This window comes from Lithobates pipiens, unplaced genomic scaffold (assembly GCF_037356315.1).
Source record: "Lithobates pipiens isolate NorthernLeopardFrog02 unplaced genomic scaffold, aLitPip1_a1.2 Scaffold_8, whole genome shotgun sequence".
Taxonomy (NCBI): Eukaryota; Metazoa; Chordata; class Amphibia; order Anura; family Ranidae; genus Lithobates; species Lithobates pipiens.
Window position 1 is genome coordinate 203,889,857 of NW_027507903.1, and position 21,048 is coordinate 203,910,904.

At 39.4% G+C, this 21,048-nt stretch overlaps 1 protein-coding gene across 2 annotated transcripts in view; it reads right to left on the reverse strand.

The window, feature by feature from the left end:
• KCND2 (potassium voltage-gated channel subfamily D member 2) overlaps nucleotides 1-21,048 on the reverse strand; it is a 531,276-nt gene that overhangs the window by 78,893 nt on the left and 431,335 nt on the right. The gene's annotated exons all lie outside the window — the stretch shown is intronic.

The window sequence follows — 21,048 nt, forward strand, 5'->3', positions numbered from 1 at the left end:
ATAATACTAATATTAAATATAAATCCTGTAGATTTACCCAATTTGGAATAAAACATATTTCTCCACACTAAATGTTCCAGTTTTTATTTTTAATGAAATCATTTTCTTCAATAATTTTCCCTACCTTGAATTATATATTAAAACATTTTTTTATTTGCCTCCTGATTCTTCAGTTCTACTAAGATTTCCCATCTGAAATATAACACCATTTAGAAACAAAGGCAGCAAATCACATTTTGTGGCCTTTCCAGACTTACATGTTATTTCATGTTCAGTTTCTATAAATATTTTAATATTTGGATGGAACACAATTATGCTACTATATATTCTGATTTTGCTATAAGATGTTTGCTGTTTTAAGCCATTTCATTCACTGGCATGCTTGAGAAAGGAGCCACAGTTCTTCAAAATCTTATACCGTAAATGTTTTTTTCTTAGTAAGCAATAAAGATGGCACTCTGTCTGTAGTTTTAAACCTATGCAATATCATTTGTCATACTTGGCAGGATACCAAACATAGTGTGTGTGCTAGTGAAGACCAAATAGGAGTCAGTGAATACCAGATATAGTGAGATCACAGAGAATTTCAGTGCAACGCCTGTTTCTTAAACAGCAAAATGTTCCACAGACAGGAATCCATTCACCAAAGAAGTGTAGAAGGGTGATAGTTATGTCCCAGAAAACTTCAGTTGACACTCCTCCCCAGAGTTTCCTGCAAACTGTTATTTGGACAGGACCCTTTCACTGAACAACACGTGGAAGGGGAAGCCTTTGTTTCCCATTAAGGATACCAACCAGGATGCAAATTACATTTCAGTTTCCTAATCCCTAACCTCTTAATAGGCAGTGTGTTAGCTTACTCTATTTTACTCCCTTTTTTCTACAGCTTCAATACACTGACACTAGGGCTGATCTGTGTTCTCCCTTCCTTATACAGTGAGGAACTATCTTATCCACTTATTGGCTCATCTAAGCCCGTTGGCCAAAAGGCATGCATTGCATTATGGTGTAAAAAATGTGCCTGCCAATCTCGATTTTCACAGGGTTCATTGCAAACCAAAGGTAGTGGCGATTACAAACCCCGTCCCTAATTAGGACTAAGTGACATCTCAGCAGTAATACAGTATCACCTATACCTTTTCTTATTTCTCTACCACAAGACAGTTAAAAGTATGGTACACATGGACCTTTAAAGGAATGAAATCAATGTCCATTATGCATGGAACAATGCCTACTAACAGAACAGACACTTGCAAAGTCGTATTTTAATAAAAACATTTCAACCAACTTTTACTATTACTATTTTTCCATGGTTCATTTAATAATCAACTTTTTGTTCAGTCTGGATATTTCACTAATTCTCTTATTATAGATAACATTTATTGGTTTAGTCTCATTTTCCCTTATTAAATAAACTACATGAAATGGCGTTAGAATAATGTTACACTGGAGGGTTTGTAATGACTGGCTTTGCTTTAAAAAAATATATCTTTGAAAGAAAGTGATTTAGCGGCATAACCCAATTAAGTCTTACAATCTGCCCTGTTTTTTCAGCTTAGTCTCATACCACTGTATGCGCTTTACACATGTAACAACAATAAATTATAGCTTTTTCCCTAACTTTTTAAATCAGTCAGTTACAGTATCTCACAAACATGAGTACACCCCTCACATTTTTCTAAATATTTTATTGTATCTTTTCATGTGACAACACAGAAGAAATTACACTTTACTACAATGTAAAGTAGTGAATAACGGTGTAAATTTTCTGTCCCCTCAAAATAATTCAACACACAGCCATTGATCTCTAAACCGCTGGTAAGAAAAGTGAGTACACCCCTAAGTGAGAATGTCCAAATTGGGCCCAAAGTGTCAATATTCTGTGTGGCCACCATTATTTTCCAGCACTGCCTTAACCCTCTTGGGCATGGAGTTCACCAGAGCTTCACAGGTTGCCACTAGAGTCCTCTTCCCCTCCTCCATGATGACATCACAGGGATGTTAGAGATCTTGTGCTCCTCCACCTTCTGTTTGAGGATGCCCCACAGATGCTCAATAGGGTTTAGGTCTGGAGACATGCTTGGCCAGACCATCAGATTTACCCTCAACTTCTTTAGCAAAGCAGTGGTCATCTTGGAGGTGTGTTTGGGGTGGTTATAATGTTGGAATACTGCCCTGTGGCCCAGTCTCCAAAGGGAGGAGATCATGTTCTGCTTCAGTATGTCACAGTACATGTTGGCATTCATGGTTCCCTCAGTGAACTGTAGCTCCCCAGTGTTGGCAGCACTCATGCAGCCCCAGACCATGACACTCCCACCACCATGCTTGACTGTAGGCAAGACACACTTATCTTTGTACTCCTCACCTGGTTGCTGCCACACACGCTTGACACCATCTGAACCAAATACGTTTATCTTGGTTTCATCAGACAACAGGACATGGTTCCAGTAATCCATACCCTTAGTCTGCTTGTCTTCAGCAAACTGTTTTCAGGCTTTCTTGTGCATAATCTTTGGAAGAGGCTTCCTTCTGGGATGACAGTCATGCAGACCAATTTGATGCAGTGTGCGCCATATGGTCTGAGCACTGACAGGCTGACCCCCCCACCACTTCAACCTCTGCAGCAATGCTGGCAGCACTCATACGTCTATTTCCCAAAGGCAACCTCTGGATATGACACTGAGCACGTGCATTCAACTTCTTTGGTCGACCATGGTGAGGCCTGTTGTGAGTGGAACCTGTCCTGTTAAACCGCTATATGGTCTTGGCCACTGTGCTGCAGCTCAGTTTCAGGGTCTTGCAATCTTCTTATAGCCTAGGCCATCTTTATGTAGAGCAACAATTCTTTTTTTCAGATCCTCAGAGAGTTCTTTGCCATGAGGTACCATGTTGAACTTCCAGTGACCATTATGAGAGAGTGAGAGCGATAACACCAAATTTAACACACCTGCTCCCCATTCACACATGAGACCTTGTAACACTAATGAGTCACATGACATCAGGAAGGGAAAATGGCTAATTGGGCCCAATTTGGACATTTTCACTTAGGGGTGTACTCACTTTTCTTACCAGCGGTTTAGACATTGATGGCTGTGTGTTGAGTTATTTTGAGGGGACAGAAAATGTACACTGTTATACAAGCTGTAGACTCACTACTTTACATTGTAGAAAAGTGTCAATTTTTCAGTGTTGTCAAATGAAAAGATATAATAAAATATTTAGAAAAATGTGAGGGGTGTACTCACTTTTGTAAGATACTGTATTTACATGTCCATAGGGTAGACGTTTTGAATTGGGTCATGTTTTAAAAAGGGTGAAGGAACACTTAAGTCATGTATAATATTTGTCAAACAGAGATACAGGAGGCAAAGCCTATCTGCCCTGAGACTATAATTTCCACCCTACCACAGAGTCTGTTCATTAAGTCCTTCTTTTCTCTGAATACAAATACCTGGGTGTCTTGGAACTCAATATTCTTGCCAAAAATTCAAAAGTTGCCAGCATCACACATTTTAAATCATATTAACATTGAACATTTTGTGTGTGCACCTGAACTGCCGTATTCTAAATCTACATGCCCTAATCTTTTAGAAATAAATAATTTATACCCTTCGGACCCCGTAGTTATCTTCTGAATACAGGGTGGATAGAGAGCATTGAATGACAAATCTGCAGTCTTAGCTGCATACTGTATGAAAGTCTTGCTCAACATGGCTAAAAAGAGACCATACATTGGAAAATTATATCAAATACCTAAATTAGGCTAAATTGCATGGCACTGATCATTTTAGCAAATTATAAGTATTTTTCTATATAGGAAATAATGGCACTTATTTATTGAAGTTGCTCTCTATACGATCATGTTATGCAGATAATTCTATAGTTTTGCCATTTGAGAGTATAGATAAAATCAAGGCAGGAAAGAAAACGATTTATTCAAGTTAATTATTTACCTATTTAGGTAGGTAGGTTTTCGAGCTGTTTATTTTGCCATTTGGAAAAAGCACATGCAGGCAAAACACATTTATTAAAAACAAAAACATGGCACATGATGTCACTAAAAGAATTATACTTTATTTACTGCAATATCCTACGATACTGTAGTGATGATTTATTTTCAGTGCAAATTTGTTTGTACAGGCGATAGCTTACAAACACTTTTTTGAAAAACACTCGTTTCAGCAAGAATTTACTAAATTTACGGCAATCTTTGAGCAGCTTTCTTTACACTTTTAAATTACCTCCACTTCAAGTCTGGGTCCGCGAAATACAGATATTTTCTGGAGTGCTATTTGTATCTCTTATGGGAAATGATGAGAGCATATACAGTACATATGGAATTTAGCTTGTACAAGAAGAGTGTTTGTCAAGCTTTTACAAAGCACTTGCAAAGCTTTTTTCCAGCTTCAAGTAACTTCTTTACTTGCTAAACTAACTTTACTTACTGATCCTTTACGTCCACTTTAAGAGCCGGGGATAGCAGGCATCCGCGCACGTGCCGCGTACAGCGTGACCGTGCCCGCAGGACCGGCTGACTCGATATCTGCCGGTCTCCCATGTTATGTAAACAAGGCATTTCCCCATTCTGGCTTCTGGTGTAATTACAGAGATAACCGCTCCCTTTCATCTTGAACGGTGATCGCTATCATGTGACTTGAAGACCATCTCCCCCACAATTAGAATCACTCCCTAGGACACACTTAACCCTTTCTTCTCCCCCTAGTGGTTAACCCCTTCACTGCCAGTGTCATTTACACAGTAATCAGTACATTTTTATAGCACTGATCGCTGTATAAATGACAATGGTCCCAAAATAGTGTCAAAAGCGACCGATGTGTCCGCCATAATGTCGCAGTCCTAATAAAAATCGTAGATCGCGCGCAATTACTAATAAAAAAAATTAAACATAAAAATGCCATAAAACTATCTCCTATTTTGTAGACGCCTTAACTTTTGCGCAAACTAATCAATATATGCTTATTGTGATTTTTTTTTTACCAAAAATATGTAGGAGAATACATATCGGCCTAAACTGAGGAATAAAATTGTTTTTTTTTATATATTTTTGGAGGATATTTATGATAGCAAAAAGTAAAAAATAATGTGTTTTTTTCAAAATTGTTGCTCTTTTTTTGTTTATAGCGCAAAAAATAAAAAACGCAGGGGTGATCAAATACCATCAAAAGAAAGCTCTATTTGTCTGAAAAAAAGGACATCAATTTTGTTTGGGTGCAATGCCACACGACTGCGCAACTGCCATTTAAAGTGACGCAGTGCCGAATCACAAAAAGTGCTCTGGTCAGGAAGGGGGTAAAATCTTCTGGGGCTGAAGCGGTTAAACAAGCTGCTAGCAGACTTCAGTAATGTTCAGCACTACCTGAAACTTGGTAAAAGTCTAATGAAGCCTGCAAGCAGCATCTATAAAGTGACAGTTAGCATTTTCATTGTCTGTGCTTAAAATCCTCAAACTAAAGATAAAGGTTTCTTTAAACTTTTTCCACAAAGCTACTTGAATACTTCTAAAAGCTTGCTGTACACCCAAAAGTAAAAATTTAATATATTGCAGCTTGCCAATCATTAGATGTGGTGGCTGCATTTGTTTTATTTTCCTTAAGTTTTGTTTCACCTGGTGATCTGGCCAGTAACACCCCTTCCGTATTAGTCCTTGTACACCCGGTTGGACATTCCGACAACCAAATCCGTTGGATTTTGTCCGACGGATTTTGTCCGAAATTGTTGCATACACACGGTCAGACAAAGTTGTCGGAAAATCCGATTGTACATAACGTGATGACGTTATTTCATTACGATGGGACTACATTCAGGCTAGTAGCCAATAGCTTTGGTCTAGGAATTTGATCTGAGCATGCGGGGCACTTTGTCCGTCGGAGTAAGCTACACATGATCCGAGTATGTCTGATCGGAGCATGTTGTTGGAAAAATTTATAGACAAGTTGGAAAACTTGGTCCGTCGGATATTCCGATGGAAACAGTCCGATGGAGACCACACACAGTCGGATTATCCGACAAAACGCTCCGATGAAGGGGCAACAGAGGCACCTTTGGACTGCAGCATTGTTGATCTGGGGGAGGGGGTGTTCGTTGCACAAGTAGATTTAGACACTAAAAATACACTCCGGCTAACACGTTATAAGCAGTCACAGCAACAGTTTTCTTCCTTTTGGGATAAACGTTTTATACAAATGAAGAACATTTAAATAATTATGGGCACCCCTGTCAGTGGTAAATTGTGTTGACACTCTAACTGCTTCATGTGCAGGACAGCTAATTTTGTTGAAAAATAACAGAAATACTGGTGAATCACCAGATGAAAATAAGAGTCTAAAAAAAATAAAAATACAAAATGCAGTCATCACATCTAAGAATTAGTAAGCTGCAATCTAATAAATGTTTGCTTTTGGCTTTAAGCACCTCAATACCAGGCACATTCACCCCCTTCCTGCTGAGGACAATTTTTAGCTTTCAGCGCTGTCACACTCTGAATGACAATTGCGCAGTAATGTACCCATATGATATTTTTAACATATATTTTTTAAACAGATAGAGCTTTCTTTTGGTGGTATGTAATCACCACTTTTGCTAGAAAAAAAAAGACTTTTGAAAAAAATAATGATGAGGCTGCACTGATGGGCACAGATGAAGCTGCACTTTCTGTGCACTGATTGGCACTGATGAGGCTGCACTGATAAGCTGCACTGATGGGCACTGATGAGGTGGCACTGTTGAGACTGCACTGATGAGGTGGCACTGATGGGCACTGATAGAGGGCACTGATGGGCACTAATAAGCTGCACTGATGGGGCTGCACTGATAATTAGGGCACTGATTATCACTATAAATGTTGTACGTATTGTGCCATGACACACTGTCTCTGTGTGAGGAAAGAAGGGACGATAACCGGCAAGTCTGTTTAAATCTGTGTGAGCTGTAATTGGGCACAGCTGATCACATGGTCAAGGAGCAATGTGACTGGCCCTTTATCATGATGTGTGGTCTGCTGTGTCCAAGGCACACAGCGATCACAGACATTTCCCAAAGCACGCCCCAGGGGGCACACAGGAAACGCATTCTTAGGAAGTGTCTAGAGATGCCCTCCTGTAACTGGAGAGCATACAGAGTCATATATCAGTTCTAGCAGTGTGGGAAAGTGGTTAAACAGGCTATATGCCATATGTGCAAGACCTATTGGTTTTGGTATTTTTTTCTTGCTTTACAAACTGATATTTTTTTTTAGATTTATAGATTTTCCTTTACAAAGAAACATTTAATACAGGGAGCACATTTAACACTTTGAAGGCAGCCTACTAATAAGTGTGGGGGGGGGGTGGGGGGAGGAAACAGGAGGAGGAGTAACTACTTTGGCTCATTTATGTGTTTGTGTGTAAAAATTTCAGCCTGAGCTATTGAGCTCTATAAGCAAGTTTTTTTTTCAACAAAGCAGGGGACAGCTAAGACAATTTGTAAAACAAATAAGCCTAGAGCTCCACATGCTGGTCAAAATAAGAATACAAAATGTGAACAAACAAAATTTCATATTATGTTGACTGAAAAGAAAACATATATTAATACAAATGTTATTTTCTTAATCCTGGCTAAATAGACATTAGGCAAGCTGTTCACAGACTGCAGTGTGCCTTTAACAAGTTTTAATATGGCCTAACATTTTCTGAAGCCTGTTAAAAATTTATTTAAAGATAAAACCAGCAATCAAATGTATACACAGTATCTCACAAAAGTGAGTACACCCCTCACATTTTTGTAAATATTTTATTATATCTTTTCATGTCACAACACTGAAGAAATGGCACTTTGCTACAATGCAAAATAGTGAGTGTATAGCTTGTAATAACTCAACACACAGCCATTGATGTCTAAACTGCTGGCAACAAAAGTGAGTACACCCCTAAGGGAAAATGTCCACATTGGGCCCAAAGTGTCAATATTTTGTGTGGCCACCATTATTTTCCAGCACTGCCTAACCTTTTTGGGCGGGGAGTTCACCAGAGCTTCACAGACATCACAGAGCTGGTGGATGTTAGGGACCTTGCGCTCCTCCACCTTCAATTTGATGCAGTGTGCGGCGTATGGTCTGAGCACTGACATGCTGACCCCCCACCCCTTCAAACTTTGCAGCAATGCTGGCAGCATTCGTACATCTATTTCCCAAAGACAACCTCTGGATATGACGCTGAGTATGTGCACTCAACTTCTTTGGTCCACCAGGACTGTTCTGAATGGAACCTGTCCCGTTAAACAGCTGTATGGTCTTGGCCATCCTGCTGCAGCTCAGTTTCAGGATCTTGGCAATCTTCTTATAGCCTAGGCCAGTGGTCATCAACCCTGTCCTCAGGGCCCACTAACAGGCCAGGTTTTATATATTACTTTGGGGAGATGCAGACTAGAATACTGCAATCACTGAGCAGCGAATGATATCACCTGTGATGTATTTCAGTTATCTTGCAAACCTGGCCTGTTAGTGGGCCCTGAGGACAGGGTTGATGACCACTGGCCTAGGCCATCTTTTTGTAGGGCAACAATTATTTTTTTCAGATCCTCAGAGAGTTCTTTGCCATGAGGTGCCATGCTGAGCTTCCAGTGACCAGTATGAGAGAGTAAGAGAGAAAACACCAAATTTAACACACCTGCTCCCCATTCAAACCTGAGACCTTGTAACACTAATGAGTCACATTACATCGGGGAGGGAAAATGGCTATTTGGGCCCAATTTCGATATTTTCACTTAGAGATGTACTCACTTTTGTTGCCAGCGGTTTAGACATTAATGGCTGTGTGTTGAGTTATTTTGAGGGGACAGCAAATTTACACTGTTATACAAGCTGTACACTCACTACTTTACATTGTAGCAAAGTGCCATTTCTTCAATGTTGTCACATGAAAAGATATAATAAAATATTTACAAAAATGTGAGGGTTGTACTCACTTTTGTAAGATACTGTATGTATTCATAGCACCCAGTCTGGAACAGAAAGATGCTTTCAGGGCAGCTTAATGAAAGCTGCTCAGAGCTTAGTAGAAGCTTTGTAAATGCTTGCTGTTCATGATGCTCGGTAAATTAGCATTTTCAAGCTAAAGCCTGTGTGAAGGTAGAGAAGCCACATAAGTAGATTATATCTGCAAAATTTTCACCTTCCTTATAAAAAATAAATAAATAATCCACTTTTTTTAAAATGAGGAGCAAGCCAAAAATTTTAATAAGAAACAAAGCTGTGCTTCAGCTATATGATATCATTGGTATGATTGTTATTATATGCTATTATTGTTATAATTCGATGTGTTACTATATATTTGTGCCTAATAAATTATAAAATATGTATTCTAGTCATTGTTTATTGAATACTGTGTAGAATATTACACTCATGCTGCATATAAGTGGAAACTAGTAGGATTATATGTATTTGGCAATTCTACAAACCATCTCTAAGCTGTATATACCCATAGGCATAATCAAACATATGAATATTTAACATGCACACACACTGATAACACCACTGATAGAAAATCAGCATTAGCCAAAGCAATATTCTTGAAAGAAGTCATCAAACATCTGGTTTATTCAGGTGAACTTAATTCCCCTGAACATTTTGCACAGGACTTGATGATTGCAAATTGGAGGATAGTGAGAAATAAAAGGACAGAAATCTGTCTTTACGCTCTTACTTGTAAAGAACTGATTTATCTATTTAATGGTAAAGCACAGGGGGATGCATTTCACAATTCAGGCAAAGACAGGTACATATATTATGAATTCAAACGTCTACTACAAAATATACTCAGACTTAACTACTTTAAGACCGGGCCTCTTTTTTAGACTCGGTGTTTACAAGTTAAAAACATTTTTTTTGCTAGAAAATTACGTAGAACCCCCAAACATACATTTTTTTCTAACACCCTAGAGAATAAAATGGCAGTCGTGGCAATACTTTCTGTCACTTTCTATTTGCATAGCGGTCTTACGAGCGCTCTTTTGAAAAAATACACTTTTTTTAAATTAAAAAATAAGACAACAGTAAAGTTAGCCCATTTTTTTTATATATTATGAAAGATAATGTTATGCAGAGTAAGTTGATACCCAACTTGTCACGCTTCAAAATTGTGCCCGCTCGTGGAATGGTGACAAACGTTTATCCCTAAAAATCTCCATAGGCGACATTTTATTTCTACCGGTTGTATGTTTTGCATTACAGAGGAGGTCTAGGGTTAGAATTATTGCTCTCCCTCTACCAATCACGGCAATACCTCACATGTGTTGTTTTAACACCGTTTTCATATGCGGGCGCCACAGAGACCACTTTTATCTTGTAGCCAACCGCTGACCGAACACATGGATACTGGGTCTAGAGCAGCTACAATGATACCCCTCCCCAAAGTAGGGATGTACATCACTGTGCGGCGGTCGGAAAGTGGTTAAATACAAAATATACTGTAACTCAGAAGAAACTGGCCAAATTTCGATCCATGTGTCAAATTTTGCTCCTGTTTAACAGAAGTAGATCTATCAACTTCTGTCAAATGGGAAACTTTTCTCAATCAGCCAGCTGCAGCCCATTGATTCAGTGTATTATGATAGTGTCAGAATATAATGGCACAACAAGATTTTACCACCCACCCCGCTGTGTGGATGGGGGAGTCTATTCACTTTTTTTTTGATTATCCAAAATATCAATCTGTGGCTAGCATTAAAGGTAAAAAAAAAAAATATTGACTAACACATAAAATGCCTCATTGGAAGACAATAAGGTGAATTATTCTCTGCGTACACCTTATAGTAAAAACTGGTCCTCTGTTAAGTTGTTATGCTCACACTATAATGTGTTCCCACATGCATATGGAACTAAACAAAAAAATATATATAAAAAAAACTATATATAGGCTTTGTAATAACCCTTTGATTAAGTCATGAGGACTTGACAAAACATGTCAGGGAAGGGGCCTATGATGCCATTTCATCTACCTGAACGTGCCACTGGATTGCTGGAAATAGATGATGCTGAGGTTTAGCCTTAGTCGGACCATGTACCCAAATATTGTAGCAAGCATTTAAAGTGGTGCACTACTGTCTGAGTGCACCTATCTTCAGAGGAGCAAGTAGAGGTTGCATATTGGCGGTGATTCATAGAGGAGCCCATGGAGAGATCCCCAGGAGGTAGAGTGTGGTGAAGCCCTGGAAATAGACTCCCAAAAGGGGAAGGTACAGTTGACCTATTGCTTACATTAATAGGTCCAAAGGTTTAGGTGTGAGGAAATGTTGAAAGGTGATGAGACTTACTTGTGGCAAGCTTTTAAAGTGGTGCATTGCTGTCTGATTTTGTAAATGTATATATTAAAAATGTTTTAATAAAGGGATTTTGTATTATAAGCACTATACTATTTCTTCATTTTTTGAGCGGAAGAGCGGACACATGGAGACGGCAAATTTGGTGGTGATTTACACAGGAGCCAATGGAAATATCCCCAGGAGGGAGAGAGTTGTGAAGCCCAGGGAATAGGCCCCTTAAAGGGGAAGGTGCATTTGACATATTGCTTACACTAATAGGTCCAGAAGTTCAAGTGAGATCACATGATGTATTATGGTAGTACTCACTTGCTGTTGATGAATGTGAAAGATTAAAGAAGAAGAATTTTTCATCACTTTGGAGAAGGCACAATTGAAGGGACGTATATGATGGACTCCTCCGCTATCTTCTGCTAGCTCTTTTACTAGCGGAGGAACCTGGCATTCTTCTTCGCCACCGCCGCCCTCTTCTTCTGACTTCGGGGGTCTTGTCCCCCTCTTCAGTTCTTCTTGCCAGGCCACCGCTTCTTCTTCCAGCTCTTTTACTAGCGGTGGCCCGGTCTTCTGTCGCCGCCGTCGCCGCCACCGCGCTGTCGCCGCCACCGCGCTGTCGCCTTCCGTTCTTCTTCTTCTTCTGGAGATGTTGACTCAACGCTCTCTCCGGCCGCAATGCCAGGGACTGGGTGCACGGCGACTTATATTGGGACAATGGGCGGGGTCATCGGATGATGTCACATGGTGATCCCGCCCCCTTACGATGTCACAGTCCCAGCATCCTCTGGGACTGTGACATCGTAAGGGGGTGGGGTCTCCACTGCTAGTAAAAGAGCTGGAAGAAAAAGTGGTGGCCTGGCAAGAAGAACCGAAGAGGGGGACAAGACCCCCGAAGTCGGAAGAAGAGGGCAAAGGGGATTCCCCTTAAAATCCCTACCGGACCTAAGGGCCTGGTATGCCTCCCAAGGGGGAACCCATGCCGTTTTTTTTTTATATTTGGCGTGGAGTTCTCCCTTAGGATTCATACCAAACAGTGCCCGGTATTGGCGGGAATCCAATTCGGATCCCCGCTCCAGTGTCAACCCGGCCAGCGATGCTTGACGCTTATCGGGAAAGGAAAATAAACATTTTTCCTTTCCTGATGCGAGCCAGCTCGGCGCTGGCTCCCACGACGGAGCTCGTAGGGTGTCAATCTCGCCGCTAGAAGCGGCGAGATTGACACAATTTTGCGGTCACCTACTGTATTTACATGATTTGTATTTTTTTCACTATAACCACATGCTGCCCACCCACAGTACATTTACTGCTTGCAGGCAGCGAGAGACATACTGGTACATTGCTGAGTACATGCACACTGGCGTGCATCCAAATGATCACTGTGTCCAGCTGACACAGCATATTACGAAGCTTAGTACCTGGCCGCTGTGAGTGGCTGGGTATCATGTGATCACAATGACCAATCATAGTGATCAGATGATTACATCTAAGCAAAACTGTCATGAATGGCTTTCTATGGTGACACTGAACTACTTTGAATTTTTACACAATTTTTTTTTTTTTTACATACTGTTACCAGTCAGTATCCCTGATCAACCCCACACCAGTCATATGATGAAGCCGATGTGCACTGGTGACAGAATGTTTAAAAAAAATGTGTTTAATTTCTTAATTTTCCAAATAAGTGACAAAAAAACTACAACTTAAAAAAAAACTTGCCATACCTCTTACTAAAGACCTTGTGTTTTCTACTTTCCAAAAATGAGTCATTTGGGGGATATTTGTACTGTCCTGGGAGTTTAGGAACTGAAGGAATTATATAAGTCATCAGTACTGATCAATTTAAAATATATTTATACCACAGTTTGTAGACTCTATAACTTTAACACAAACTAAATAATATACACTGATCTTGGTTATTTTTTTTTTGTTACCAAAGAAATGTATCAAAGTACATTTTAGCCTAAATTTATAAAAAAAGATTATTTGCAAAATGTTATTACAAAAAGAAAAACATGTCTTTTTTTTCAAAATTTAGGATATTTTTCATTTATATAGCAAAAAATAAAAAAAACCCAGTGGTGATTAAATACCACCAAAATATCTACTTATGTGAAAATAATGATATAAATTAAATTTGCGGAAAGTGTTGCATGCTCGAGAAATTGCCAAAGTAGCAAAGTGCTGAATAGCAAAAAAAAGCCTGGGTCATGAAGGTGGTAAAACCTTTCGGAGGACTAGTTCTTAAGGATAATAAGTGTTATTGTCACTCATCAATGTAAATGGGTTCATGTATCATTATTTGATGAGTGCAACTGTGAGATTGGTTGTCTTGAGATTATTGTTTTTATAACTTTTTTGTTGATTCATAGGAGTGTTATTTATGTAATATTTCATTTTTATTGGAGCATTCACAATAGCCAAGTGGGGGTAAAAACTCTGAGACCCAAAGGTGTTGCACAGCATTTTTTTGACCTCATGGGATTCTGGTTACCTGCCAGGGCTTCTGTTTTTTTTTATAAAGTATAACAATAGTGCTGTGAAGACCAGGATCTAAATCCACAACCTCTGCAGAATCCAGCAGTGACTCTCCTTGCTGAGCCACTCAAAATGCTGGACAGCTCCCTGTCTGATCCTTTGGAGTCTCTTGCATTGTCTTTTGTTCAGGTGAACCTTGCTCCTCCCATGAACATCCTGATTTAGACCATGTCTCAACTGTCTCATGTCCAAGTCTCAATAGGACTGCAATCTGAACCCACAACCTCTGCTGCATCTGGCAGTGGCTCTTCCTGTTGAACCACCTGAGATGCTGGACAGCTCAGGTGGCTCAACATCTCTGCTGTGTCTATTGCTTCAGGTGAACCTTGAACTCTTTGCTCCAGCCATGAATACTCTGATTTAAGCCAGATCTCCACACTTCCTGTTTGCCAGATTATTGTGCTCTCTGCAGCCAATATATTGCTCCTTTTCCTACTAGCAGCTGTCCTTATCTCCACTACCACACGTTATTGATATTTGGCTTGTTCCTCAACGATGTTATTGATATTTGTCTTGTTCCTCAACTACTTGTTACCAACCTTTGGCTTGTTTATTGACCAAGCTGCTGATTGATCCCTACCTTCTACATCTGCTACTGGACCCAGGCTTGCTCACTTCCTAGTAAGGTGATCCGAAGGATCGCAATCTGGTATTAACATGTAGCAAAACCCATTTCCACCATCATGAGCTCTGGTGAATACTGGTTAGTGCTTAGATCCACGGATGAGCCAGTGTCATCTGCCAGGGTGACCTGCTTGTTTACTTATCCTGCTGGTTGGTGGGAGCCTCTCTAGTGCTTTAGCTACCAGTCTTCGAGCCTGACCCCTGACTGGGACAAGTGCATTAAGTGACCTTACTTGTATGAGATGAGAGACAAAAAATGCTTGAGCTATTGAGTGCTACAAATGGCAAAGATTTCCCTACAGGAGGTAAGGAGAGCTTCTTTATAAAGGAAGTAAAACTCAGCCAAAAGCTGCCTTGGCTTTATGTTAAACGACAAAATATTTATATGCAATATTTCCTATTTATCTGACAACATCAAATACATTTTTTTACCACTCGATCATTGGAAGGTTTTATACCCTTCATGACCAAGATATTTTTTGCTATTGAACACTGTGCTAATTTTATTGGCAATTACTTGGTCATGCAAATGGAATTTATATAATTTATATTATATTATAATTTTTTTCACAAAAATAGAACTTTCATTTGGTGGTATTTAACTGTTTGCCAACCGCCTCACGCTGATATATGTTGGCAGAAGGGCTTGTAAAAGCAGAATCACGTACCTGTACGTTGCGCTTTAAGCGCGCCCACGGCAAGCTCCGTGAGTTGGATCACGGGTTCTGCGGACTTGAATGCCGCGGAGATACCCGCGATTGCCTCACGGGGAGGAAGAATGGAGAGATGCTAAACAAGCATGCTTCTGTAAACAAGCATCGATCTGTTCTGCCTAGTGACAGTGTCACTGATCTCTGCTCCTTGTGATCGGAGCAGAGATCAGTGATGTGTCACACACAGCCACACCCCCCATAGTAAGAAACATGCCCCAGGACGCACTTAACCCCCACACTGCCACCTAGTGGTTAACCCCTTCACTGCCAGTGTCATTTACAAAGGAATCAGTGCATTTGTATAGCACTGATTGCTCTATAAATGACAATGGTCTCAAAAATGTGTCAAAAATGTCCAAAGTGTCCACCATAATGTAACAGTCATGATAAAAATTGCTGATCACTGACATTTAAAAAAAATTGAATCCCCATAAAACTATCCCCTATTTTGTAAACGCTATAACTTTTGCACAAACCAATCAATAATCACTTTTTTTTTTTACCAAAAATATGTAGAAGAATACGTATAGGCCTAAACTGAGGGGATATTTTTGGGGGATATTTATTATAACAAAATGTAAAAAATAATGCTTTTTTTTCAAAATTGTGGCTCTTTTTTTGTTTATAGTGCAAAAAATTAAAACCACAGGGGTGATCAAATGGCACCAAAAGAAAGCTCTATTTCTGAGAACAAAAGGATGTCAATTTTGTTTGGGAGCCACATCGCATGACCGTGCAATTGTCAGTTAAAACGACGCAGTGCCAAATTGCAAAAAGCGCTCTAGTCAGGAAGGGGGGTAAATTCTTCTGGGGCTGAAGTGGTTAACCACTTCCCGACCAGCGCACGACGATGTACGTCGACAGAATGGCACGGGCAGGCATATTGGCGCACAGGTACGTCCAATATTCAATGCCGCCCTGCCATCGGGAGCGCGCCGCCGGCGGCGCGCTCCCGCGCTGGTCGGGACCCCCGTGAGTCCAGTCGCAGGACCCGCGGACTCGATCGCCGCGGGCATCCCCGCGATCGTCTCACGGAGCAGCCGAATGGAGGAAATGCTGTGTAAACAACATTTCTCCATTCTGCCTAGCAACTAGTGACGCTGATCTCTGCTCCATGTGATTGGAGCAGAGATCAGTGTTCACTAAATGAAAGCCCAACCCCCCCACAGTTAGTAACACACCCCTAGGAACACTTAACCCCTACACTGCCACCCACTGGTTAACCCTTTCACTGCCAGTGTCATTTACACAGGAATCACTGCATTTATATAGCAGTGATTACTGTATAAATGACAATGGTCCCAAAAATGTGTCAAAAATGTCCGATGGGTCCCCCATAATGTCGCAGTCACAATAAAAATCGCTGATCGCCGCCATTACTAGTAAAAAAAAATAATAAAAAATTATTAATAAAAATGCTATGAAACTATCCCTATTTTGTAAACGCTATAACTTTTGCGCAAACCAATCAATAATCGCTTATTGCATTTTTTTTTACCAAAAATATGTAGAAAAATACGTATCGGCCTAAACTGAGGGAAAAAAAATGTTTTTTTTATATATTTTTGGGGGATATTTATTATAACAAAAAGTAAAAAATAATGCGTTTTTTTCAAAATTTCGCTCTATTTTTGTTTATAGCGCAAAAAATAAAAACCGCAGGGGTGATCAAATACCACCAAAAGAAAGCTCTATTTGTGGGAAAAAAAGGACGTCAATTTTGTTTGGGAGCCACGTCGCATGACCGCGCAATTGTCAGTTAAAGCGTCGCAGTGCCGAATCGCAAAAAGTGGTCTGGTCTTTGACCAGCAAAATGGTCCGGTCTGCAAGTGGTTAATCACTGCTGGATTTTTTTATTTTTTGCTATGTAATTGAAAAAAATCCCAGAATTTGAACAAGAAACAAGTTTTTCCTAGTTTCTTGTACACAGTTTTACAAACAAATAATCTTTAATCATAAATTTGGGCCAAAATGTAGTCTGCTACAATTTATTGGTAAAAATAACTCAAATCAGTGTATACTATTTAGTCTGTGTGAAAGTTATAGAGTCTACAAACTATGTATATTTGAAAATTGATCAATCCTGATGTACTGTACTGACAGAATATCTAATTTCTTAAGGCCCTAAAATGCCAGGACTGTACAAATACCCCCAAATGACCCATTTTTTGGAAAGTAGATGATCCAAGGTATTTAGTAAGAGGCATGCAAGATTTTTTGAAGATGAAATTATATGTTTATTATTATTATTATTATTATTATTATTATTATTATTATTAATAATAATAATAATAATAATAATAATAATAATAATAATAATAATAATATTTTTATTTTTGGAAAATGAAAAAAACTTTAATAAAATGAGTTTTTTTTATAATCTTTTTTAATGTACTGTCACCAGTGCAGTATCATTTATTTTTTTACATACTCTTATCAGAGTAGTTCAGTGTCACCATAGTGTTCACAGGATCATGCCGCTGCATGCCTCAGGGGGCATCCCAGTGCTCATGTGAGCCGTGTTGTACCAGTATACCTTGGTGCCTGCAGCTGCTGTCCCCCTCACAGTAAATGTGGGCAGGCAACAAGTGTCTAATGTGTTTTTTTTAACCTGATCATACCAAATAAAGAAAATATGCACAGACCACTATACATTTCCTTTTAAACCCACAGTTATAGATATGAAAAGTTAGACCACAGTAGTCACTTCATACAGCATTTATTATAAGTTTACCAAATTAGTCAACCATTTTTCCTAAAGGTCTGCACAAAGATTTTGGACATCTCCTGCAACAAAAATATAATTTTTGATAAGATACTCCCAAAGGAAAATCACATCTAAAGGGATTCAGATCCTGACACTTTCTTCATTAGAACCCTGCAAGTGCAGCAGCAGATTGATAATTATAAAGTCTTTCCCATTCATTTGAACACAGACATACAAACAACTATTTCTTCAGAATAACAAAAGGCAGGGATCTGTTTGTCAAAATCTGTGCAATGTACATAGATTACCCAGAGGGGAATGCTTTTTTTTCAACAAAAGTGGAGTTACTCTTTAAGGCTTTGAATTTCAGGTGCTCCCATCATTAATTTGTGAGCATATACCGGTGGGAGCAAAGTTTGTTGAGGCCCTACTGCACCTGTGTTGGACAAATAGTAGGTAAAACCACCTACTTACACATCTGCTGTTTCTTAGAATAATCAGATCAGAGCAGAAACATTTTGGCATTTCTAAGAAATATTTTGATGGGTGTTACCCCATCTTCATGTTCAGTGTGTCTTTTTTTCATTGTAGATGTTTTGTTTATTACCCACTGTGCTACACTTGCAATATTTATAATCTGTTGTTGCTGTTTACTTCCTGCAGGATTTGCCAAATAGCATTCACCTAATTTCACAAGACTGTTATTTCTAATGGCTGCACACTCACAAACATTAACCAATTAACATGTGTCAGCCTTACATTGCCAGGATTTAAAATGGCGGAATATTTGCAGGGAAAGTGTGGTGGATCAGTGGAAAAAGCAGAAAAGTAAGAATTACTGGATTTGTCTGATGTCTACACATAAGCCATTAGATAATTTTACCGTTACCATTGTAATAAGTTACAAAAAAAAATTTGCACTAGGTTTGAATCATTACACACTCATTGGGTGGTTAAAAAAAGTCTATAATGTTGCTGCTTTTATATTTATACAGTAGTTTACCTGATGTAGTCATTACAGACATTTGAGAAAGAATAACAGTTTTTATGCCATACTAAATAGGTAAAGTGCTTAGGTGCATAAATATTTTATATATTAATTACACTGTGCAAAAGTTTTAGTCAGGTGTGAAAAAATGATGTAAATTAGGAATGCTTTCAGAAATAGAAATGTTAATAGTTAATTTTTTCTCAATTAACAAAATGAAAAGTATATGAACAGAAGAGAAATCCAAATCAAATCAATATTTGGTGTGATCATCCTTTGACTTCAAAACAGCATCAATGTTTCTAGGTACACTTGGACACAGTTTTTGTAAGAACTTGGCAGGTAGGTTGTTCCAAACATCTTGGCTGCCTCAAATCCTTCTGTCTCTTCATGTAATCCCAGACAGACTCAATGATGTTGAGAAAAAAGTTCTGTGGGGCCGAACCAACACTTTAAGGACACATTGATCTTGATGCTGATGATATTTCCTATTGACATTGACTTTATGTTTGTTGGGACATTGTCCAGACTAAATTTGAGGTCCATCACACACCTTCCTGATGGTTTGGTATGATGGATAATTGTCTGTCTGTATATCTCAGCATTAAGGACACCATTGATCCAGACAAAATCTTCAGCTTAATTTGCATAAGGCCGGGTTCACACCGCTGCGATGCGGGAACGCCGCGAATCCGCGGCGTTTTCCCGCATCGCATTACTCCCGCCGGCAGTTCACACTGCCCTATGCGGACGGCTGGGAGTGTCAAAGATATGTTAATGACACCCCCAGATCCGTCCGCATATCGCAGTGCGATCTGCCGACTCGCACAGGAATCGGATCGCATGGTGTGAACCCCCATGCGATCCGATTCTGTTGCGGACCAAAAAAAGGGTCCCGTGCGAGTTTGCTGCGGGAGCGATGCGAATTTAGCCATACTATCTGTATGGCTGAACTCGCATCGCTACGGAGATCGGATGTGATTTGCACTGCAGTGCGGGTGCGAATCACATCCGGATCTCCCCCCACAGCAGTGTGAACCCAGCCTAAAACCAGAAAAACTTGCCTGCAGACGCTCATTATTGTGCCACTCCCCAGACCTTCAGGGAACAAACGGCCTCCTGCTACAGCCAAATAATTTAAATTGTGGCTCATTAGTCCAGAGCACCTGCTGCCATTTTTTGCACCACAGTTCCTATGTTTTTGTATGTAGTTGAGTCACTTAGCCTTGTTTCCACATTGGAGTTATGGCTTTTTGGCTACAATTCTTTCATGAAGACCACTTATGGTTAGACTTCTCCAGACAGTAGATGGGCATACCTGGGTCCCACTGGTTTCTGCCAGTTCTGTGCCGATGGCACTGCTGGATATCTTCTGGATGTCAAAGGGAAGTAAGCATGAAGTGTCTTTCATCTGCTGCATTTAGATTCCTTGGCCGAGTGTGTCTACAGTCCTCAATGTTGCCCATTCATTTGTGCTTCTTTAAAAGAGCTTGAACAGCACATCCTGAAACTCCAGCCTGCTTTGAAATCGTTGCCTGGGAAAGACCTTGCTGATGCAGTATAACTACCTTGTGTCTTGTTGCTGTGCTCAGTCTTGCCATGGTGTATAATCTGTGACATGAAACTGGCTTCTAAAACCTCACCTTAGTAGCAGAGTTTTGCTGTTCCTCACCCAGCTTCAACAACTATTTCTGTTTCACTAAATTACCGTACTTTCACCTACATATGAATTGATGCTTGTTATAATTAGTTAATTATACACCTGACCCCTAATACTACAAAATCCCTGACTTTGTGTAAGTCAGGGTAAGAATTGATGCTGGTTTGAAGCCAAAGGGTAGTCACACCAAATATGGATTTGATTTAAATTTTTCTAATGTTCACTCATTTGCATTTTGTAAATTGATAAAACAATTAAAATATAAATTTTTGAAAGCATTCTTACTTTACAGCATTTCTTCACATCTGCCTAAAACATTTGCATAGTATCTTTTTTGTTATAGCCAGATCAAAAAATAAATAATATATATATATATATATATATATATATATATATATATATATATATATATATATATATATATATATATATACAACAAAAGAATTTATTTGCAAATTATGGTGGAAAATAAGTATTTGGTCACCTACAAACAAGCAAGATTTCTGGCTCTTAC